The sequence below is a fragment of the Callospermophilus lateralis genome, unplaced genomic scaffold (assembly GCF_048772815.1).
Source record: "Callospermophilus lateralis isolate mCalLat2 unplaced genomic scaffold, mCalLat2.hap1 Scaffold_160, whole genome shotgun sequence".
Taxonomy (NCBI): Eukaryota; Metazoa; Chordata; class Mammalia; order Rodentia; family Sciuridae; genus Callospermophilus; species Callospermophilus lateralis.
The window spans coordinates 2,480,803-2,506,240 of record NW_027512699.1 but is presented as its reverse complement, the minus strand read 5'-3'; the positions used below and the strand labels follow the sequence as shown (position 1 = coordinate 2,506,240).

At 34.5% G+C, this 25,438-nt stretch overlaps 1 pseudogene; it reads left to right on the top strand.

Annotated features, from left to right (window-relative positions):
- The first annotated feature begins 392 nt into the window (after positions 1 to 392).
- Positions 393 to 24,753, top strand: LOC143640270 (mothers against decapentaplegic homolog 5-like; annotated as a pseudogene).
- Positions 24,754 to 25,438: the final 685 nt, after the last annotated feature.

Here is a 25,438-nt window from a genome sequence, read left to right as displayed (position 1 = left end):
TGTCATTGTCAGTTGATTAATTATTTGTTCATGCTGTGAAGAAGGAAGTAAGAAGTCACAGAACCTTTTGAGAAGATGTCTTCTTCTAGATTTTTGTTTTTTATTTTACTTTGTAATGCTTTTCTGTTCTTAGTGACAAATAACACATTTTTCAGTTATATTGACTTAAATATATGTAAATTGAATTGGTTTAAATTAGGATCGTTTCCTGCTTTCTCTTTTAGGACTTGTACCAATGAAAGAAGCATATGGCACTTGTGAAGATAAATGTCACTCCTCCTTCTTTAATTGGACCTTCTGCTTAGGACCTGTATGTGACTTTTCACCTGTGATCTGTTCTTTCAGTAGCTACTGACTTTAATTACGGGAAGGTCTCTAAAGATTTGTATCAAATGACTTCAATGGCCAGCTTGTTTTCTTTTACTAGTCCAGCAGTGAAGCGATTGTTGGGCTAGAAACAAGGTGATGAGGAGAAAAAATGGGCAGAAAAGGCAGTCAATGTTTTGGTGAAAAAACTGAAAAAGAAAAAAGGTGCCATGGAAGAACTGGAGAAAGCCTTGAGCAGTCCAGGACAACCAAGCAAATATGTCACTATTCCCAGATCTTTAGATGGATGCCTACAGGTTTCTCACAGGAAGGGTTTACCCCATGTTATATATTGTCATGTTTGGCACTGGCCTGATTTGCAGAGTCATCATGAGCTAAAGCCATTGGATATTTGTGAATTTCCTTTTGGATCTAAGCAAAAAGAAGTTTGTATCAACCCTTACCATTATAAGAGAGTGGAGAGTCCAGGTAGGTTTTATTGTCCTGAGAATAATTAAAAACAAAACTAAAAGGGAAAACAAAACAAAACAAAACAAAAACATGTCTCTGGCTGATTTGCATATAATTAATTTATTAATTGAAATATTCTATTGACTTTGTGTTGCCTTTTTAAAGACTTAATGTGGGAGGGATATTGGCTTGTTCTAATTCTTTTTTCACTGTAAACACCTATATATACACTTAGATGATCTTCCTTTCTGATGATATGTACTAGATCTTGTTCCTTTTTGTCTATTCAAGAAAATTGTTCCAACGATATCATCAGTCTTCCCAGCATCATATTGTCTTCTACCAGACTATTTCTGATAACATATAATCATGTTATGTTACCACCCATCCTAAAATAAGAGTTAAAAAAGAATTCCTGTCCTGACCTCATTCACACACTCCTATTCCTTATCTATTGCATTTTCTTCTGGTCTTTTTATAGAATTCTCCATTTTCATTATCTGTACACTTTTATTTTTTCTTCTTTCTTGTTACTTTTCCAGTTAGTCTTTCTTCCCTACCATTGAATGTTTCACCATCACTAGTGACTGCCTTTTTACAAATTAAGGTTGTTTCTTGGTGTTACTTCCTTCTTATAGTTTGACATAGTTGGTCTTCTGCCCTCCTACTCAAAACTTTTTCTCTTTGACTTTCAACACACTACTTTCTCCTGATTCTCCTATCTCGTTGTCCTTGTTCAGTCTCTTTGATGCTTTATTCTACTATTTCTTAGGACTTAGTATTTGAATCTTTTCTCTGTCTTTATTCTATCATAAATGCTGTCATGCATTAAGTACCTCATGTTTGTTAAATCATCTATAAGCTGATGCTTAAATTTTGAACTCCAGCGTCAACTTCTCCCTTGAGTTTTAGACTTATACATCCAGTTATCTACTTGACATCTCCACTTAATTGTCTAATAAACAATGACTTTTGATTTTTCCCCCTACTAAATCATTTTTTCTCCTGTTTCTCTATTGAAGTGCATGGCAGTATTCATGGAATTACTGTTGTCCAAGCCTAAGTTCATTTTTATTCTTAAGTCCTGTATTTGAGCTATGAGCAAATGCTATTTACTGTACCTTCAAAATATATCTTGATATTATCACATCACACCATCTGTAAGCACTACTTTATAATAGATTGTCATCATCTCTCAACTTAGTACTCTCCTAATTGTTCTCTCTCCTTTCCCCTCAACCCATTATATTTTCTATGTAGCAGCCAGAGTGACATTTAAAACAGCATATGTCAAATCATGTCAGTTCCTACTAAAAACTCTTTAAAGGCTTTCTTTCACACTTAGAACAGGTCTCTTTATGACCTGTCCTCAGACTTCTGTTCCTTGGACTTGTCTACTCCTGTTTCCAGGCATTATATATTGCCTTTTCTGCTAAGGGACTCTCCCCTTGTCATATTTTTGTGGCATTCTTTCTCACTCTATTTAGTACTTGCTGCAAAAGCACCAACACTTGTTGACTGTTAGGTATTTATTTTGTTTACTGACTGACATAAGTAGTGCCTTCCTTAGTCTCATTCATTACTGCATCCCCGGTGTCTAGAGTAACATTTCCAGCACTTAGTAGGTGCTTCTCTGTATTTTTTTTTTCTTGGTAAGGAATTAATTACCTAAACTGATGTTTTAGTTCATTTATTGCTGCTACAACAATACCACAGACTGGGTAAATTATAAACAATAGAAAGTTATGGGGGCTGGGATTGTGGCTCAGTGGTAGAGTGCTTGTCTCGCATATGTGAAGCACTGGGTTCAATCCTCAGCACCACATTAAAAAATAATAAAATAACGTTATACACACACACACACACACACACATAATTTTTTTAAAAAAAGTTATTCAGCTCATGGTTCTGGAAACTGGAAAGTCCCATGGTAAGGGGCTGTCTCTGGTGAGGGTCTTCTGATAGCATCATATGATGGCAGAATAGCAAGCTAGCATAAGTGAGGCAGGGGAGAAGACAGAGGGGGCTGTACTTAAAACAGAATCAATTCTCATGATAAATAACTTACTCCTGAATTATCTCTTATCAGCCTTCACCTCCCAACACTGTTAGGGATTAAGTTTCCAACATGTGAATTTTGGGGACATATTGAAACCACAGTAGCTAAGATAGTAGCTGAGTGCATTAGTTATCAATTGCTATACAACAAATTACTGCAGATGTAGTATCTTGACACATTTATTACCTCACAGTTTGTGAATGAGCATCTAGTCATAGTTTAGCTGGCTTTTTGCAAGCCTCTAATGAAAGTATTGGTCAGGCCTGAGGTCTTATCAAAAGTTCAGATGGGGAAGGCTCTGTTTCCATGGTCACTGTAATTGTTAACAGAATTCAGTAGTCCTTGCAAGCTGCTGGGCCCTTGCTGATCATCAACAAGAGATTGCCTTCAGTTGCTTACCACATGTCCATCTGCATAAGTAGTTTACATTTATGGCAGCTTCTTCCTGAAAGAATGGCATTATGTTTTTATGGAATGTAATCACATACCTCCTGTCACTTTGCCATATTCTTTTGGTTAGAAGCAAATCACAGCATTCCTTACACTCAAGATCTACCCAAGGACATGAATAATCAAAGGCAGGAATCATGGTGGCCATCTCAGAGTCTGTTCACCACACTACAGATAACATAAACCCAGTGTAGTAAAAAGACTGAAAGTAACATTGAACATGGAAACTAGAAAAAGAATAGAAGTGATTATCCTGTCAGGGAAATTCCAACTTGAGAGCTTTAGAGCTGTTATTTAATATTTGAGATGATCTTCAATTTCTCATGGAGTCCCAGGAATGCTGCAGCCTGAAGTAATTGATGAAGAAAGGAAAATGGGAAGATTTCATAGAGATGTCTGCAAAACTCTCAAGTCTACATATTTGCTAATAGTAAGTCTAGTAAGTGTGTTACTTCCATAGCCAGGGTGTGACTGCAACCAGAAGAAGTTTTTGTTTATCTATAAATCCATTTTTCTCAGCTACAATCATTCTATAGAAAGAGCAAACATATACCTCTGATACTTTTAAAAACACTATAGATCACCTATCTTGCTAGATGGAATGTTAAGAAATCTAATTTTTGGAATACATGCCTGTAATCCTAGCCACTCAGAAGGCTGAGGCAGGAAGATTGCAAGTTTGAGGCTAGCTCAGATGAATTTGTGAGATCCTGTCTGGGGAAAAAAAAAAAAAAAGATTGGTGATATAGTGTAAAGGCCGAACTGGGTTTAATCCCCAGTATCACCAACAAACAAAAACAACAAAAAAGAAAAACAACAACAACAAAACTTGATTTGGACCCAAGTTCATCCAAACATCTTGGGGGGGGTGGGGAGGAAGTGGCACATTGGCCCAGTTCCAAGCACAAGATGATCACTTCATATAACTGTCTTACTAAAGTAGTATTAAGTGTTTATGGACTAGGTGGTTTTCAAACCCAATGAGGTTATTTCTTCATAGAATTAGAAAAGGGCACTAACATTTTAGACTCCTGTGAGTGTATAAATTTATAGATAAGGAAACTTAAACTTGAAAGTAAAGTAACATAGAGGATCACCCACCAGCTGGTATACAGTATATTGCACAAAGGTAAAAATTATGGAAGATAGTTGGGAGGTGTTGCATACTAGTTAAGATTGTGGGTTATGGAGCTAGACTTTCTGGATTTGAATTCTGGTTTTACTCCATACTACCAATATAAATTCAAGCAATTTACGTAAATCTTCTGTAAATTAATCTAGTTAATTATAAAATAGGAATACTACTACTCACCACCCAGAATTGTAATGAGGATTAGATGATTGAATGCATGAACAGGTATTTAAATTAAAACATCATGTGATTCAGAATGGATTTCAAATTAAATAGTAATTCTAGAATAATACATTCTGAAAATAGAACATGGGGGAAATGGCAGAGAAAAAATTTCAAAGGAATACTACTGCTCAAGCAATTGTAGTGGCTCATTGACCATGTAATCAGAACAAGTGATTGAAAAAGATTTACACATGAAATCTTAGGAAACCATGGATATAAAAAAAAGATTCTGAAAGCTTCCAGAGAGAAAAATTTAGGGCATCTACAAAGGATTGGAAATCAGAACATTGGATGTCTCAGTGCAATTTGGAATTCTAAAGAAAATGAAGCAGTGCCCTCAAAATTCAGAGGGATAAAAGTTATCTGGCATTTTGTCTGCAAACAGAGAAAACTTTTTTCCAGATATTTTTCTTATATAAAAATTTCTTATCCTTTCTCAGGAAACTAGTAAGATGAGGCCCAGGAAATGGGAACAAATCCTACAGGAGGGAAGGTTAATGGGAATCTTGAGTAGCAACCAATCCAGGTTGGAGCAAAAGCGAAGAAAGACTCAAAGGAAAACATGAAATTAATAAATTATTTGATGATTGTGCTGTATGAAAAATAATATTGATAGGCATTTGGCAGACCTGGTGGAATACTGAAATTAGTGGTACACACTTAAAATTAAGCAAATAAAGGAGCAAGGCAATACTTAACATTAATAAAAGCACTGTTTGAGTTGAAATCACAGTACACTTGACTCAACAATGTTTAATATGTATCCATATATATATGCATACATATATACTAAATATAAACACTGGATATTTATCACAATTTTTATGACAGTTGTGGGGAAGGGAAATTGGGAATGGAATAAAACAAGAAAGCTGCCTCATTTGCTACAAGAGCATGTCTACAAATAATGTCTTGACAAATCAGTAATAGCAATATAAGTATGTTATTTAGCAGTGCACAAAATAAATATCAGAAGAAATGGTTTAATATTTAAATTTGTTATTTATGGAAACAGTATGGGAGATGGCTAGAAATTGCTGTTTTGTTAAAATCTGATCGTTTTTATATGTTTATTCTGTAGTCTTTATAAACTCCACATATTATTTGGGAATAATAAAATAGTTTTAAAAATTTATGTATGCACATAATATAAAAGCAGGGGAAGCCAGTGATTTTAGTTATGCCTTTAGTTAAAAAAAAACACAGCAAAGGAACCTTTAGTAGACTGAATTCTTTAGCTTACGAAGTCTTTTTAATTAGATAAGAAAATTTCTTGCTATCATTTAATGCCCTTCTTTCCAATGGTCGTTGCCCCATCATTCTGAAAGCAGAACAACAGTAGAAAAAAAAAATGTTGTAGTCAATGTTGACTGTATATTTATAGCACAAATTCAGTAAAATGAAAAACCAGTACAAATAGTGAGCATTTGATTTGTTGTATGTATCTCAACTTTAGGGAGAGGAAAGTATGAAGCTAAAAAACAAACCAGTTTTGTTTGTACAAAATGATATCAAAATCAGTGAGATTTTTCTGAATGAAAAATTACATTGACAAATATAGGAAAGTTATTAAAAGAGATGAATTGTCATTTAAGAATATGAAGAATCAGATTTTAGTTTCCTATAAGAAAAAGTAAGTAATCAGGTGTTTGAATGTTGTTTTGATCACATGGGTCTTTAGAGAAAATGAACATTTGAATAAGGTTAAAGTTTTATTTTAAAAAAAATCTATTTAAATGTTATATATTTTCCATATGAGAAATTTCACTATTATCATATTTACAAGACAGACTTTGAATAGAAGACTTCTACTAGGGGAACATTAATATTTTTGTAAAGAAAACTTTACCGAAGAACACAAAATTTGAATTTTTTTCAAATTAAGAATGATGAAAATATTCAGATTGGAAACGTGAAGGTTTTTAGGGCATCTCCATAACTTACTTCATCTTTATTCTCTATTCTTACCTCCCATAGGGTTCAGTGCCTAGGCCAAGTGACTTGTGTTTTCCCATCTCCCTCCTCTATGGTTCTCTTCCCCTAGCACTCACATGTGAAATCCTCCTGATTTTTTAAAGATCTGAACAGGTGTTGTCTTTTCTATAATATTCTGATTCCCTGTTAGATGGGAGTGTTCATTTATTGAACTTCTTTTGCATTAATATTCTGTATTATGGATTTTTTTAAACAAGTCTGTGTATCAAAGAATATCAGTGGTATGTTTTCTGGATTTTCTGTCTTCCAGAGTCTCTTATACAGGCTAAATGCAATAGTTATTAAATAGTTATTATGTTAATATAGTTTCAGGTTTCTACAAAACAGTCTTTCTAAAAGTAAATTGTTTTAAATGGTTTGTAGTTTTACATGAATCCTTTCTGCTAATCCTTTAAGGTGGGTGGGACATTTGCTTTAGTAATTTCTAAATAATGACTTCATTTTTGTCTTTCAGTCTTACCTCCAGTGTTAGTGTCACATCATAATGAATTCAATTCACAACACAGCCTTCTGGTTGAGTTTAGGAACCTGAGCCACAATGAACCGCATATGCCACAAAATGGCACATTTCCAGATTCTTTCCATCAGCCCAGCAACACTCCTTTTCCCTTATCTCCAAATAGCCCCTATCCCCCTTCCCCTGCTAGCAGTACATATCCTAACTCCCCAGTAAGTTCTGGACCAGGAAGTCCATTTCAACTCCCAGGAAAGACTTTATTGAGAGGAAAAAAGAAAAGTAATAATACTAACAACCCCTGAGAATCAGCATTTGTTCTTACTGCTGATCCTTCTGGTGAACTATGTTATAAAAGAGCTAGTTACATCTGACTGTATATTCTTCAGATAATTGTTTGATTTCAAAAATAGTTTGCCAGGCAGACCTCGTGACCCAGAGAAGGGGCCCACAAGCCTGCCTTCGTGGTAGACAGACCACCCCAACTGGAGGAGGAGCCCAGCCTCCTGCCTGCACAGTAGGCAGACCACGTGGCCTGGAATGGTGGGTACAGCCGCCCACCAGCATGGTAGACAGACCACCCCAACTGGAGGAGGGGCCGAGCCACCCACCCATGCGGTCACCTGACGGAGCTCTGGACAAACAAAAGGTCTCCCCAACACCCCCCACCTCATCAAACACCTTATGAGAAAAACTGATGGAACTCATCTTGGAAAATCCCACCAACACTTAAAACCCACCAACTGGTGGGCGTGGCTACAAGCTCAGTTCTGCAGCAGATCAGGCACCTGGTTTACATCTCAGAGAATAAGAGTAGAGAGGCCACAGGTGGAAGCTCAAGTCCTCTCACACTGACTACCACCACCACCTTGAACCCAGAGACTCAACCTAGGAATAGAAAATGCCACCAACTGGAAGAAAAGAAAACAGAGTTCTGAGAGACATTTTTTTTCTTTCTCTTTACTCTTCTCTTTCTCTCTTCATCCATTCATCCAGTCTCCTCTACACTCCCCCCTCTGGTCCTCACAACCTCAACAGATGTGAAACCAAGAATTGTGCATGAAAAGGGTCTTTAACAACTGAATCACCAGAATAATATAATATAGAGAAATTGCATATGCCCCACCTCCCTCCCCCCCTTTTCTTCCTTTCTTTTTTCTCTTTTTTCTTTTTCCCGCTCTCTTTTTTCTCTTTCTTTCCTTTTTATTTGTTTTTCTCCTTCTTACTCCCTCTATCCCACTTGCAATCCCCTAAATTTTACTAATTATAAGTAGGGTAATCTTATAAATATAGATAGGAATTTGAATCTATACATTCTTCCATAAGTTACCCATCTATTTGTTAGAGCTTCCCAAAGTTACTAAGTTAGATTAACCCCATATCCTCACTCCTTTACCCCTGAACATAACATCCTACACCTGAAATTCAGTTTTCTTCAAGCTACCTCAAACAGTATGCCTTTCATGTAACTAATGACTATATTTGTAAATGATAATTGAAACCAACATTTGTAGACATAGAGTCTAGCTATAAATGTAGTAATAAGGAAAAAGTGTGCTTAGATGATGTAATATTGATATTGGGAACTGTTAACATTGTCTTTCTCCACAAAAGGGAGACTTTGCAACTAGACACAAGCAGTATAAATATATAGAGGGAAAATCAATAACACAACAGTTTCACAAAGCAGAAAGAAAGGTGAGCAGTATGAAAAGACAAAGAAAGAAAAGACCACAAGCAATGCAGGTCAACTCAACTTTAGAAGAGGTAATATCTGCAGCAGATGGAATGTCAGATAAAGAATTTAGGATATACATGCTTCAGATGATCTTGAGTCTCAAGGAAGACATTAGACAGCAAAATCAGACAATGAGAGTACTACCAGCAGAGTAGAACACTTAGAAGATAGAACATCAGACAATGAAGACAAAATATTTCAACTTGAAAAGAACATAGACAGCTCAGCGAAACTGTTTAAGAAACCATGAGCAGAACATCCTAGAAATATGGTATAACATAAAGAGACAAAACTTAAGAGTTATTGGGATAGAGGAAGGTATAGAGGTCTAAACCAATGGAATGAGCAATCTGTTCAATGACATAATACGAGAAAACTTCCAAGACTTCAAGAATAAAACAGAATTCCAAATCCTAGAAGCCTATAGGACACCGAATGTGCAAAATCATAAGAGATACACACCAATACACATTATAATGAAGATGTCCAACATACAGAATAAGAAGAAAATCTTAAAAGCCACAAGAGAGAGGAAGCAGACTACATTTAGGGGTAAACCAATCAGATAACAGCTGACCTTTCAACACAGATTCTGAAAGCAAGAAGATCCTGGAACAACATATTTCAAACGCTGAAAGAAAATGGGTTCCAACCAAGAATCGTGTATCCAGTGAAATTAATCTTCAGGGTGGAAGATGAAATTAAAACCTTCCACGATAAACAAAAGTTAAAAGAATTTGTAGCTAGAAAACCAGCTCTTCAGAACATCCTTGGCAAAACATTACAGGAAGAGGAAATGAAAAATAACAATGTAAACCAGCAGTGGGAGGTAGTACAGTAAAGGGAAAAAATAACCAAAGAGGAAAAACAAATCATGTTAAGTAACATAAATAACCAAATATGGCAGGAAGTACAAACCATATCTCAATAGTAACCCTAAATGTTAATTGCTTAAACTCACCAAACAAGAGACACAGTCTAAATGAATCCAAAAAAAAAAAAAAAAGATCCAACAATATGTTGCCTATAGGAGACACATTTGATAGGAAAATACATACATAGACTGAGGGTGAAAGGTTGGGAAAAATTATATCAGTCATATGGACCTCAGAAACAAGCAGGAGTGTCCATACTTGTATCAAATAAAATAGACTTCAAGCCAATGTTAATCAGAAGGGATAAAGAAGAACACTACATACTGCTCAAGGGAACCATACACTAACAAGTAATAACAATCATAAATATATATGCCCCAAACAATGGTTCAGCTATGTTCATCAAACAAATTTTTCTCAACTTCAAGAGTCAAATACACCACAATTCAATAATTATGGGAGACTTCAACACACCTCTCTCACCACTGGACAGATCTTCCAAACAAAAGTTTAATAAAGAAACTATAGAACTCAATAATACAATTAATAACCTAGACTTAATTGGCATATATAGAATATACCACCCAACATCAAGCAGTTACACTTTTTTCTCAGCAGCACATGGATCCTTCGCAAAAATAGACCATATATTATGTCACAGGGCAACTCTTAGGAATCATAAAGGAGTAGAGATAATACCATGCATCTTATCTGATCATAATGGAATGAAACTGGAAATCAATGATAAAAAAGGAAGGAAAAATCCTGCATCACTTGGAGAATGAATAATATGTTACTGAATGATCAATGGATTACAGAAGACATCAAGGAGGAAATTAAAAAATTCTTAGAGATAAATGAAAACACTGACATAACATATCGGAATCTATGGGACACAATGAAAGCAGTTCTAAGAGGAAAATTCATTGCTTGGATTTCATTCCTTAAAAAAAGAAAAAACCAACAAATAAATGATTTCACACTTCATCTCAAAACCCTAGAAAAAGAAGAGCAAAACAACAGCAAAAGTAGTAGAAGGCAAGAAATAATTAAAAGCAGAGCTGAAATCAATGAAATTGAAACAAAAGAAACAACTGAAAAATTTGACAAAACTAAAAGTTGTTCTTTAAAAAATAAATAAGATCGACAGACCTTAGCCATGCTAATGAAGAGAAGAAGAGAGAGAACTCAAATTACTAGCATACAGGATGAAAAAGGCAATATCACAACAGACACTTCAGAAATACAGAAGATAATTAGAAAGTATTTTGAATCCTTATACTCCAATAAAATAGAAGATAGTGAAGGCATCGATAAATTTCTTAAGTCATATGATCTTCTCAGATTTAGTCAGGGGGATATACACAACCTGAACAGACCAATATCAATTGAGGAAATAGAAGAAGCCATCAAAAGACTACCATCGAAGAAAATCCCAGGACCAGATGGGTATACAGCAGAGTTTTACAAAACCTCCAAAGAAGAACTAATACCAATACTTTTCAAGCTATTCCAGGAAATAGAAATAGAGGGAGAACTTCCAAATTCATTCTACGAGGCCAACATCACCCTGATTCCTAAACCAGACAAAGATACTTCAAAGAAAGAAAACTACAGACCGGCATCTCTAATGAACATAGATGCAAAAATCCTCAATAAAATTCTGGCAAATCGGATACAGAAACATTATCAAAAAGATTGTGCATCATGATCAAGTAAGATTCATTCCTGGGATGCAAGGCTGGTTCAATAAATGTTATTCACCACATCATTAGACTTAAAGATAAGAACCATATGATCATCTGGACAGATGCAGAAAAAGCATTCGACAAAGTACAGCATCCCTTTATGTTCAAAACACTAGAAAAACTAGGGATAATAGGAATGCACCTCAATATTGTAAAAGCTATCTATGCTAAGCCTCAGGCTAACATCATTCTGAACGGAGAAAAATTGATGGCATTCCCTCTAAAATCTGGAACAAGACAAGGATGCCCTCTCTCACCAATTCTGTTCAACATAGTTCTTGAAACACTGGCCAGAGCAATTAGATGAAAGAAATTAAAGGCATAAAAAAAGAAAAAGAAGAACTTAAATTATCACTATTTGTGAATGACATGATTCTATACATAGCAGACCCAAAAGGGTCTACAAAGAAACTACTAGAGCTAATAAATGAATTCAGCAAAGTGGCAGGTTATGAAATTAACATGCATAAATCAAAGGCATTCCTGTATATCTGCGACAAATCTGAAATGGAAATGAGGACAACCACCCCATTCACAATATCCTCAAAAAATAAATAAATAAATAAAATACTTGGGAATCAACCTAACAAAAGAGGTGAAAGATTTATACAATGAAAACTACAGAACCCTAAAGAGAGAAATAGAAGAAGATCTTAGAAGATGGAAAAATATACCCTGTTCAAGGATAGACAGAACTAACATCATCAAAATGGCGATATTACCAAAAGTTCTCTATAGGTTTAAAGCACTGACAATCAAAATCCCAATGTCACTTCTTGTAAAAATAGATAAAGCAATCATGACATTCATATGGAAAAATAAAAGACCCAGAATAGCAAAAACAATTCTAAGCAGGAAGAGTGAATCAGGTGGTATAGCGATACTAGACTTGAAACTATACTACAGAGCAATAGTAACAAAAACAGCATGGTACTGGTACCAAAACAGGCAGGTGGACCAATGATACAGAATAGAGGACACAGAGACCAATCCACAAAATTACAAGTATCTTATATTTGATAAAGGGGCTAAAAGCATGCAATGGAGGAAGGATAGCATCTTCAACAAATGGTGCTGGGAAAACTGGAAATTTGTATGCAACAAAATGAAACTGAATTCCTTTCTCTCGCCATGCACAAAAGTTAACTCAAAATGGATCAAGGAGCTTGATATCAAATCAGAGACTCTGTGTCTCATAGGAGAAAAACTTGGCTCTGATCTACATATTGTGGGGTCGGGCTGCAAATTCCCTAATAGGACACCCATAGCACAAGAGTTTAAAACAAGAATCAACAAATGGGACTTACTTAAACTAAAAAGTTTTTTCTCAGCAAGAGAAACAATAAGAGAGGTAAATAGGGAGCCTACATCATGGGAACAAATTTTTACTCCTCACACTTCAGATAGAGCCCTAATATCCAGAGTATACAAAGAACTCAAAAAATTAGACAATAAGATAACAAATAATCCAATCAACAAATGGGCCAAGGACCTGAACAGACACTTCTTAGAGGAGAACATACAATCAATCCACAAGTACATGAAAAAATGCTCACCATCACTAGCAGTCAGAGAATTGAAAATCCAAACCACCCTAAGATACCATCTCACTCCGGTAAGAATGGCAGCCATTATGAAGCCAAACAACAACAAGTGCTGGTGAGGATGTGGGGAAAAGGGTACACTTGTACATTGCTGGTGGGACTGCAAATTGGTGTGGCCAATTTGGGAAGCAGTATGGAGCTTCCTTGGAAAGCTGGGAATGCAACCACCATTTGACCCAGCTATTCCCCTTCTCGGACTATTCCCTAAAGACCTTAAAAGAGCATACTATAGGGATATTGCTACATCCATGTTCATAGCATTGCAATTCACAATATCAAGACTGTGGAACCAACCTAGATGTCCTTCAATAGATGAATGGATAAAAACAACTGTGGCATTTATACACAATGGAGTATTTCTCTGCACTAAAAAATGACAAAATCATGGCATTTGCAGGGAAATGGATAGCATTAGAGCAGATTATGCTAAGTGAAGCTAGCCAATCGCTAAAAAATAAGTGCAAAATATCTTCTTTGATATAAGGAGAGCAACTAAGAACAGAGCAGGGAGGAAGAGCATGAGAAGAAGATTAACATGAAATAGGGATGAGAGGTGGGAGGGAAAGAGAAGGGAAATTGCATGGAAATGCAATTTAAAATAGACATTTCATCAAAGAAAAAATGTTATACAAAATTATTGTACACAATTTTTATACAAAATTACACATAAGAGGAAGTGAGGGGAAAGGGAAAAAACAAGGGAGAGAAATGAATTACAGTAGATGGGGTAGAGAGAGAAGATGGGAGGGGAGGGGAGGGGAGAGGGGATAGTAGAGGTTAGGAAAGGCAACAGAATACAACAGACACTAGTATGGCAATATTTAAAAATGTGGATGTGTAACCGATGTGATTCTGCAATCTGTATATGGGGTAAAAATGGGAGTTCATAACCCACTTGAATCAAATGTATGAAATATGATATGTCAAGAACTATGTAATGTTTTGAAAAACTAATAATAATAAAAACAATAGTTTGGATTTTATTTTGTCAAATACCATGTTTAAAATATGGAAGTAGTAGAGGAATTAAATACCAACTGTTTAACCTGCTGTTAAGAATCTGCTCAAAAACAAACTTTCATACTTTATTTTGCATAGATGTACTACATTTTATGTCTTCACCAGTTAATAGTGTTGATTCAGTGCTGGTTTTAACTCTTTCTTAAGATATATCTCTGAGTATTTGATTCTGTGCAAAGAAAGGCAGTTTTTGACCTTTAATTCTATTTTAATATCTTGGATTACCATATTCTGTTGTACATACATGTGGGCTTGTAATAGGTTTACAATTACTAGTATATGTGCTGTCTAATGCCTGCATTTTTGTGCATCTAAAGTTCAGTAATGGACCCTACTGGTAATCTTGAAATTTTTTTAATGCTGTAAAGTAATAACTTTGAGCAGGATGAAGATTTTAACTGTTCTTTGGGATTTTAGCTTGTCTCATTTTCTTCCTCTTAGCTGATACACCTCCTCCTGACTATATGCCACCTGATGAACAGATGGGCCAAGATAACTCCCAGCCTATGGATACAAGCAATAATATGCTTCCTCAGATTATGCCCAGTATATCCAGCAGAGTTAAGAGAAGTATATTTTATCTTTTATCAGAAAGTTATGTTCAACCATGTTGATTTTATTGTAGCTGTGTTTTTTCTTTGTTTAATTTTCTTTTTTTAATCAGTGGATCTTTTATTTATTATTATTTATACCAGGTGCTGAGGATTAAACCCAGGGCCTCACACATGCCAGGCAAGTGCTCTATCACTGAGCTACAAATCCAGCCCCTGTAGCTGTTTTTATTTTATTTTTGTTTATTTATTTGCAGTGTCAGAGGCCCAGTGAAGGGCCTACCACATGCTAGGTGAGCACTCACCACTGATCTACACCCCCAGTCTTGGCCACTTTAAAAAAAAAAAGGAAGATGTATATTTTTTATACTATAAATTCACCTTAAGTATATGATTGAATGATTTTGGAAAATATATAAATTTTGTACCTCAATGTAGTTTGAGAACATTTGAAGGGATCCTCACTCATATGAACAGCTCTACATACCATTCCAATCTGTTTTCTGTATGTATAGATTTATCTTTTCTAATCATTTTATATAAATGGTCATGTAAAATATAGTCTTTCATCTGGCTTCTTTCACGTAACATAGTATTGTCAATATACATTCATGTTGTAACATAATAATAGTTTGTTCCTTTTTATGGCTGAACAGTGGGTTTTTTTGTATAGATATACCACATTTTACCTATTTCCCAGTCAGTAGGAATTTTATCTGTTTCTTGTTTTTGTTTTGTTTAGTATGCATAATACTCTTAGAAACTTTTGTATAAAAGTCTTTGTGTGGACACCTTTTTTATGTTTCTTGGGAAGATACGCAGGAGTAGAATCACTGTGTCATATAGTAAGTTTAACCATTGAAGGAAAACTGCCAACCTTCTCCAATGTAGCTGTATCATTTTACACCTGCAGCGTTTCAGGGTATCAGTTCTTCGTAATCTGTTAACACTTACTATTATATCTGTCTTTTTGATTATAGTCATTTTAGTGAGTATGAAGTGCACATTGTGGTTTTAATTTTATACTCCTAATGAGTAATGATGTTGAGCATTTTAAAAATTTTTCTTTGATGAAACGTTTATTTTAAATTTTTTTGCCCATTGGGTTGTTTATCTTTTTATTAAGTTGTACAAGTTCTTTATATATTCTGGATTTGAATCCTTTATCAGAAAGTGATTTACAAATATTTTATCTCAGTAGATTTTGTTTTCTTAATAATGTTTTCTGAAGCACAGTGTCTTTAAATTTTGATGAAGTCCAGTTTATCAATTTTTTTTCTGGATCATGTTTTTTGATATTGTATCTAAGAAATCATTATCTGTTCTAGGTATGTATAGATTTATCTTTGTAAAAATTTTTTTTGTGTTTATTCTATGTGTTCTATAGTTTTAGCTCTTATATTTAGGTCTTTGATTCATTTGAGTTATGTCTGTGTATGCCATATGGTAAATATCTACATTTTTTGTTCTCTATTGCACTGACATCTTTATTAGAAATAACTTTATAATAAAAATTTACAAATGTAAAGATTTGTTTAGGGCCTCTCAGTTTTGTTCATTGATTGTATATCTGCACCTCTTTGTCTTGATTACTAAAGGTTGATATTGAGGATTTTTCCACATAATTTTTTATTGCAGTAAAATACACATAAAATTTATCATCTTAACCATTTTAAAGTCATATAGTTTGTTGCCATTAATTACATTCATAATGTGCAGTGGTTACTATCTTACATCTTTGTAACTGTTTTCACCTTATGAAACCAAACAAAATTTCTGTACCAATTAAACAATAACTCTACATATCTTCCTTCCCTAGCTCCTGGAAACCACCATTCTATTTTCTTCCTTCTTTCTTCTCTTTTTCTCTCCCTCCCATGAACCCAGGACCTCACTTAAGTGCTCTATCACCCAGCTCCACCATTATATGTTTTGTCTATTTGTCTTTATGACTGACTTATTTTACTTAGCATAATATCCTCAGCTTCATCTGTTGTGGTAAGATGAGTAATATTTCACTGTATGTGCACACCACATTTTGTTTATCCAGCATGCACTGATGAACACTTGGGTTGCTTCTAGGTTTTGGATATTAAAGATAACTCTTTGAAACCCACCTTTCAATTCTGCTATTGTGGGGTTTCATAGGTTCTGTGCATTTCAACTAGGTGAAGTTGGTTGACAGTATTGTTCAAGTTTTCCATATCCTTATTTTCTTTCTAGTTATTCAATCATTTATTGAGAATGCGGTATTGAAGTTCCCAACTACTGTTGAATTGTATATTTCTACATTCAGTTCTGTTGAGATTAATCTTATGTGTTTTGGGATTCTGTGGTTTGTATAATTCAGCATACAATTCAGTTGTGTTCAGTACATCCACAGTGTTGCTACCACTGTCACTGTCCATTTCCAGAACATTCTCATCATGCCAAGCAGAACTCTGTACCTATTATAAAGCTCCCTATTCTCTCTTCTCTGGCCCCTGATCAATACTCTTTTACTTTTCGTCTCTGTAATGCCTACTTGAGGTATTTAAGTGGAATGATGTATTTAGGAACTTTATGTCTAGCTTATTTCACTTAGTATGGATGGCATTTTCAAGATTTATCTATGTCATAGCATGTATTAGAAATTTATTCCTGCTGGGTGCAGTGGTGCACACCTGTGATCACAGTGGCTTGGGAGGCTGAGGCAGGAGGATTGCTAGTTCAAAGCCATCCTCAGCAACTTACCCAGGCTCTAGCAATTTAGCAATACCTGGTCATTAAATAAAATATAGAAAGGGAGGGCGATATGGCTCAGTGATTGAGTGTGCCTGGGTTTTAATCCCCAGTAACAAAAAAAAAAAGAAAAAGAGAGAGAGAGAGAGAGAGAGAGAGAGAGAGAGAGAGAGAGAGAGAGAGAGAAAGAAAGAAAGAAAGAAAGAAAGAAAGAGGGAGGAATTCCTTCTTAAGGCCAAATTATACTCCACTGTATGTGTGTACACTTTTTGTTTCTATTTTATCTATTGATGGTTTGGAATTTTTCTACTTTGTTGGTTGTTGTCAATCATGCTGTTATGTTTGAGTGTCTGCTTATAATCCTCTTGAATATTATATTCTTGAAAATAGAATTGCTGTGTCATATGCTAATTATGTTTAACTTTTCAAAACCACCAAACTGTTTTGTACAGCAGCTGCATCATTTGACATTCCTACCATCTATATATAAAGGTTCCATTTTTTCCATGTACATGCTAATGCTTGTTTTCTATGTTTTTTTCTTTTTTTTAATAATTACCATCCAATGGATATGAAGTGATTCTCATTGTGGGTTTTTTATTTGTCACCTTTTTAAATTGACAATGAAAAATGGTATATTTTTTATGGTGTCATTGTGGTTTTAAAGCCACTTTGTTTTGAGACTTTAAGTTCTGTATAGTATCCTGAGTTTCAAAATAAGATATTGCTTTTTAACATATTTCTTTAGTGTTTTGTGTTTTACACATTTGTGATAATAAAGCCTAGCTACAGAAAACCCACAGCTAACATCATACTTAATGGTGAGAAACTGGAAGATTTCCTGCTAACATTAGTAACAAGGCAAGGATGACTCTTCTCATGCTTTTATTTCCAGTTTGCAGAGAGAATCACTTAAGTGTTTGAGTTTAATTTTTTGTTTAGAATAGTATTACAGATAGTGATATAGTTAATCCTTTCCAGTTGTTAAAAAATTACATTTATCTCAAATTTAAATCTGAAGTAGATTCCCCTAGAAAAATAATTTAAGATATGATATTGCCACTATATTCTGAATTGTTTCCTCCCAAAATTCCTATACTGAAACCCTAATCCCCAATGTGGTGGTATTTGGAAATGAGTCTTTGGGAGGTAATTAGATTTAGCTGAGATCATGAGGGTGGGGTCCTCATTGTGGTATTAGTTAATTTATAAGAGAAACAGATAGATCCCTTTCTGTCTATATCTTTCTCTACTCTTGAACACAAACCAAGGAAAGGTCATGTGAGCACAAAGCAAGAAGGTGGCTGTCTACAAGCCAGGAAGCGGGCCCCTCACCAAATCCTGAATCTACTGGCACCTTGATCTTGGACTTTCCAGCCTCCACAACTGTGAGAAATAAATTTCTATTATTTAAGCTACTCCATCTATGGTATTTGGTTATAGTAGCCTGAACCAACTGAGATAGCAACTGGTACCTAGAAATGGGTGCTGCTATAACAAATACCTAAAAATATGCAAGTAGCTTTGAAACTAGATAATGTAGAGGCTGGAAAAGTTTTGAGATACATGCTAGAACAATATGATGTTGCTGTGAAAGGACTATTAAAGGTGATTCTGGTGAGGCCTGGGAAGTAAAAGAGAGCTTTAAATAAACCTTCCATTTTCTTAGGGAATACGTAAATCATGCTTAGAATGTTAGTACAGATATAGATGTTATACCAGGCTGATTCTTGTGAGGGTATAGACCTAAAAGAGAAATGTATTATTAGAAAACAGAAAAAAACGCCATCCGTATTGTAAAGTGGCAAAGAATTTGGCTGAATGGTGTTAATGTTCTAGTGTATTATAGAAGGTAGAACTTTTGAGTTACAAAATTGGATATTTAGCTGAGGAAATTCCTAAGTGTTGAAGGAGTATTGTAGTTCCTAATTGCCTCTCAAGAAAAAAATGAATTTGAGAAGGAATTGTTAAGCAACAAGGAATCAGAACTTAAATGATTTGGAAAATTCTTATCCTATCCATATTTCAAAAAATAACTCAGGTTTGCTCACCTGCCATTTGATTATGAGATTAGTATGGGTGTGAACCATGAACCTAAACAGCCACTTCAGCAGGAACACAGTTTGACCTGAAGAGAACAGAGATGGACTGGAGTTTAGTAAGGCTATCAGGTTCCTTAAATTCTGTGGCAGACCAGATAAGCTATTTGACTATAATCTTTTATAATTCTTCAAAAAAGAAGAATTTCTCTGAAGCTGATTCAGAAATCATCAGGATAACTGGTCTGGTTTCAGTAGACTGAATGATGTCATGAGGGTACCTGGAGACTGGAGGGTGCAACTCCCTACAACAGTGTAGTTTCACATGTTACAGTTGAAGGGGAATTCTGCTTTGGGATTTTGTCTCCTATCTCACCTTTTTCTGATTTTCATAAGACTAGACTTTAGACTTTATAGTTTTTGCTGGAATAAGTTAGGAGTTTGAGTCCTTTGAGATGTAATACGTGTATTTTTGCATGCTAAAAGACCAAATTGTGCCCTAACCCCCAATGTAATGGTGTTTGGAGATGGGGCCTTTGAGACATAATTTAGGTTTAGATGAGTTCATGAGAGCAGGGTCCTCAGTATGGAATTAGTTACCCTTATAAGAAGAGAAACAGAAGTGAATCTTTGGATCTTTATGAGCACACACTGAGGAAACGCCATATGAGCACCCAGCCACAGGGCAGCTATCTACAACCCAGGAAGGGAGCCCTTTCTACATATCAGACCAGCTGACACCTTGATGTACTTCCCAGCATCCAGAACTGTGAAGGGGAAAATTAATCCACTTAGAATATGATATTTTTGTTAAGGGAGTCTGAGCAGGTTAAGTAAGACAGATAGTTGCTTATCTTTTTTTCTCAAATTGCTTAAATTGTCATATTTATGTCTATTTCTAGTATTTTTGGATATAGGTTCAAACCCAGGAAGGACAGTGATACTTAAGTGAAATGTCTTGTTTTCTTTCTCATGTAGCTCTTTGGGTTTGGTTGAACATTAACCACATAGTGAATCTGGAGTTTTGGATAATCACTTATTAAGTTTCTTTTCTGTCTGGTTTGTTCATAGATGTTCAGCCTGTTGCTTATGAAGAACCAAAACATTGGTGTTCAATTGTTTACTATGAATTAAACAACCACATTGGGGAAGCTTTTCATGCATCTTCTACTAATGTGTTAGTAGATGGATTCACAAACCCTTCAAATAACAAAAGTAGATTCTGCTTGGGATTGTTGTCAAATGTTAATCGTAATTCAACAATTGAAAATACTAGGTGTCATATTGGAAAAGGTAATCATACATTCAGTTGAATTCAGCCCTTTTTGTATTGGCCATGAGCCACAGTTTGTTTAAGGAAGGTGCTGTAAACTTACAAAGAATCTAAAGGCCTCTGCCTCATGTTGCATATACTAAAGAATGTAATAATCAAATAAAGATATCATGAGTCCTCAATCCCTTTTTAGTTTTTCTGCTTAAGTACTAGAGATCTGAAATAATTATTTCTTTGTTTTTTGAGTGTTACCCTAAATGGAATATAAACTGCACAGAAATTTATCATGTTCATAACAGTAGCTAGGACAGTGCTTGGCTCATGAAATATACAACAAATATATTTGTGGAACACATGACTGCTAGTGAAGAATGAGGATTTCATAATTATGGTATTTGTGGAGCATCTTCAATTGAGCTATAATGTGTAGGAATTACCATGATGTTGGGGGAGTGGAGTTAGAGGTGGAGAATCCAAGTGTGAATGACGAAGTTCTTTGGTGGCTTTATTATCACCCCTCACCTTTTAAATTCAGGAAGGTTTTTTTGTATAATTCATCGTGAAATATAGCTGCCACAACAACTATCTCACACTGCAATGAGATGCCAGAGTCTCATGCATGCATCAAGAAGTTTTGTTTTCACCTCTTGCTGCTTTTTGCTTTAACTTAAGAGGGTCTTACTACAAGTGGAAACAAAGGCAAATAAATATAATTATGATGGCATTTTTTTATAGAAGAGGTTTCATAAAATATTATGGTCAAAAATAGGTTGAATACAAAGTTCCCATTCTCTGTTGAGTTCATTGCCTACTTGCCATGATAGTGTTTTTGTTTGTTTGTGGTAAAATGTCTTCCTTGTATGCATTGATTTCCCACCCCATCCCAGTAAAAATAATTTTAAGTGAAATCTATTTGGTAAATTTTGAATTTCTAAAATTAGTTGTCTTTTTTTCAGCATACTATTCTAGGATCCTTTTGTTCATGGGTCATTTTTATTTACTTAGAAACAAAGCTGAATTTTTATTATTATCGACTGATATAATTTTATGACTTAGTTGTGTGCAGAGAGATATGTGTATTCAGGGATGGTGCTACAAAGCACTGTGGTAAAGAAAAGTTGTTCATAAGTAGATAGTAGACAAACCTAGAATTATAAGTGGCATTTAGAGGATATATACAGTGGCAAATTTATATTTTGAAGCGTACTAGAATCCTCAAGATTGCTTAAGGTGAAAGAACAAGTTTTTGATTAATAGAATGTGGTATATTCACATAAAAAACAAAGAAGAACACCCAACCTTCCACACAAACACACACACGAAAATTACATAGGAACATTTATATAAAACTAAATGCACTTAAAAAGGTTCAAAAGATATCCACCATTTTGATATCAGTTTCTACACTTAATAAAGAGAAATTTGAGGTTATAGATATGTTGGGAAAATACCAGCTTTAGTTACACAATTTAAATTTTTGTATTGAAACTTTTCATGCATTATTTTTATACACACACACATACACACACACTATTCATATATTTTAAATATATTAAAAATAATTCAAAATTACAAAATGTCTGCAATTTAAAAACTCTTGTGGTGACCTGAAAGTACATATGCACCTTTGGGGGTTTTGTTTGTATTTTTGTTTAATATTGTTGTCCTCTGTTAACAAAAAGAAAATGCAAAACTATGCCAATGACTGATTATTTAAAGAATTCATGAAAAGGCAATTTTATTTTCTTAACCATCTCTTTCTCTCATAGAGATAATAGAAGATTTTGGAAAAGGAAAACAACTTAAAAGTAGATAACCAAATCAGCTGTCAGCTTCAGGCTTAACTTAGTTATTTGAGGACCATGTTAGACTTAGGCAGACAATAACCTCTTCATTATCTTTGGCAGCAGTAGGCCATCTAGTGGTTGCTTTTATCTGAAGACAGTAGAGAGTTTGCTATGAACATCTCCATATTTTGCTTATATCATATAATCTCTTTTGCTTTGTTAAACTGACTCATGCTACTCATCTTTTTAAGGTGTTCATCTGTACTATGTTGTCGGGGAGGTGTATTCGGAGTGTCTCAGTGACAACAGAATATTTGTACAGAGTAGGAACAGCAACTTTCATCGTGGTTTTCATCCCACCACTGTCTGTAAGATTCCCAGCAGCTGCAGCCTCAAAATTTTTAATAATCAGGAATTTGCTCAGCATCTGGCTCAGTCTGTCAATCATGGGTTTGAGGCAGTCTATGAGCTCATAAAAATGTACACCATTCGAATAAGTTTTGTTAAGGTAAGTATGTGTGATCTGTATTGAAAATATGTATGGGTCACTATAAATATATATGTCTATAGGTTGTAATAGAAAAATCGTTAAATGTGGGTATTACTTTCAACTTGGTTTACTAGGTTCTTAGATGAAATCCTTGAGTTTATGATTGTAAACCTATGGTAAGTCTAAGATAATGACATAAAATGCATGATTGATATTGAACGGGGGTTGAGCTTACAAAGAATGTCAGTTAAATGATTAAAGTATTTGAAAACATTTAATATTAAAATTGCTTATTGAGTCCCTCAGCATCGATAGTTTTGATTATTATTAGATTCTATTAGACTGACTTGACAATTATTTGGAGTTCTAAAATTATTTTCCTTGAACTGAGCTTTGTTATTAAAAATTTGCAAAGTTCAAGTTCATCATTTACCCTCTTGGCCTGATTTTATTGAATATTCCGAACATGGTTCTTGAACAGAATTTGAAAAGAATTTGTGATATATTTAAGAAACATATACTATATTCACATAAAGATTTTTAGCCCAAGAACAACAACTATCATATGCCATGTGTGAATTTTTTTTCTTTTTGGCATTCACTCCCTATCTAGTGTTTCTTTCCTTCCTTCCTTCCATTCTTCCATCCATCCATCCATCCATCCAGTGTTTTCTTGATACTTTACTGTAGATCTGATGTGTACATTGAATTGTCAATCACCCTAAAGTTATTTCCCCTCACTCTATAGAAATGAGACTTTTGTATATTTAGTTTATCTGCATTCCCCATTTTCTCCATTCTTTTTCCTCTTTCCTCCCATAATTTTCCTGGACCAGGGCTAGAATAAGCAGTAACACAGAGAGCTTGATAAACTCAGATGGAAGAAAAGTGAAAAATTTCCTTTTTGTTTTTGTTTGTAGTTTTAATCTAGGATTTTAGTTCATTTTATCTCATTATTTTCCCAGCTTTAAGGATAATGGCTATGTAATCACTACATTAAGTTATTTATAAATGTGTTTATCACTATCTACAGTGCCTTATGTGACAGGAAAAAAATAAAAAAAAAGCAAAATTTTAAAAATATCAAAACACGTCAGACACAGTGGCACATGCTTGTAAATCCCAGTGACTGAGGAGGATTGAAATTTCCAGGACAGTCTCCACAACTTATCGAGGCCCTATCTTGACAAATAAAGAGGACTGGGGGTATAGTTTAGTGATAGAGCACTCTGGGTTCAATCCCTAGTAACAAAAACAAAACCTGAAAACAAAGTTTTTTGGTCATATAATCTGACATGAAGTTATGTGAGGCTATTTATGGGTTTTATTTATCCTAATAAGTGAGAAAATATCTCATACAAGAAATAAATAATATTTTAATTATGAGATAGTGTACTTTATAATGTTTCTAAAATTAAAAAAATATGCTGGAACACCTGGTGTCATGCGTTTCTATTAGGAGAAGTATATGTTATTCAAAAATTCATATATCTCTGAACATTGTACATCTTTTCTTATAATTCCATGGTGAATATCAAGATTGGTTTTGTGATAGTTATTTAAGTATTCTTTATATCTTTACTGTTAAACTATCTGTTTGTTATTATAATTGCTTTAGACTTGTTGATAACTTAAAGAGAGATTGACTATGATATCTGTTCATTTTCATAGGGCTGGGGAGCAGAATATCACCGACAGAATGTTACCAGCACCCCATGTTGGATTGAGATGCATCTCCAGGGGCCACTTCAGTGACTGGATAAAGTCTTTACTCCGATGGGATCTCCTTTAAATCCCATATCTTCCGTTTCATAGTGCAGAAATATTCTTTTCAATTTTTATTACTGGACTTATTTTAATTTTAGAGAAACTTCCAGTACAAATACTGTGAGCCGACATGGAAAAACAGATTTTATAGCTTTTTCTTTTCTACATAATTGTGACCAACACATTTGTATTTTGTGATGAATCTGCATTTGTTTGTATTCATGTTCATGTGATTAACTCTCAAAGGTATTGTAAAAGATGTGGACTAAGTATTATGCCCATGTTCTGAATTTCGGTATTGATTTTAAACTGGAACATGCGTTAGATTATCATCCCAACAGGTTTTTTATTTGTTAATTTTTTTAAAGTATGCATCACATGATATAGAGGTTATAAATAAGGAAAAATAGTCTTCCTTTTGTGGATTTTCCAGAAACTATACTTCTAACAATTTCTTTGTCCCACCAACTTTAAAAAAGCTTAACACATAGTTTTTAAAAAGCCTATGGTAGGGGCTTAAAAGGAACTCTAAAATAATCTTTTTATATGATGGAACACTATGCACTGCTCTAACAAGTAGTGTTCAGTAAAAGCGAAGTGAGTTTTCTAGATGACATAAAATTTACATTTATATAGCTAAATGTTTGTCAGTATAATGTGACTTCATGCTCAATATCTTTTGTAAAGCATTTCCTTTTTAAAAAAAAATGCCAAGTAATTGATCTCTAGTATA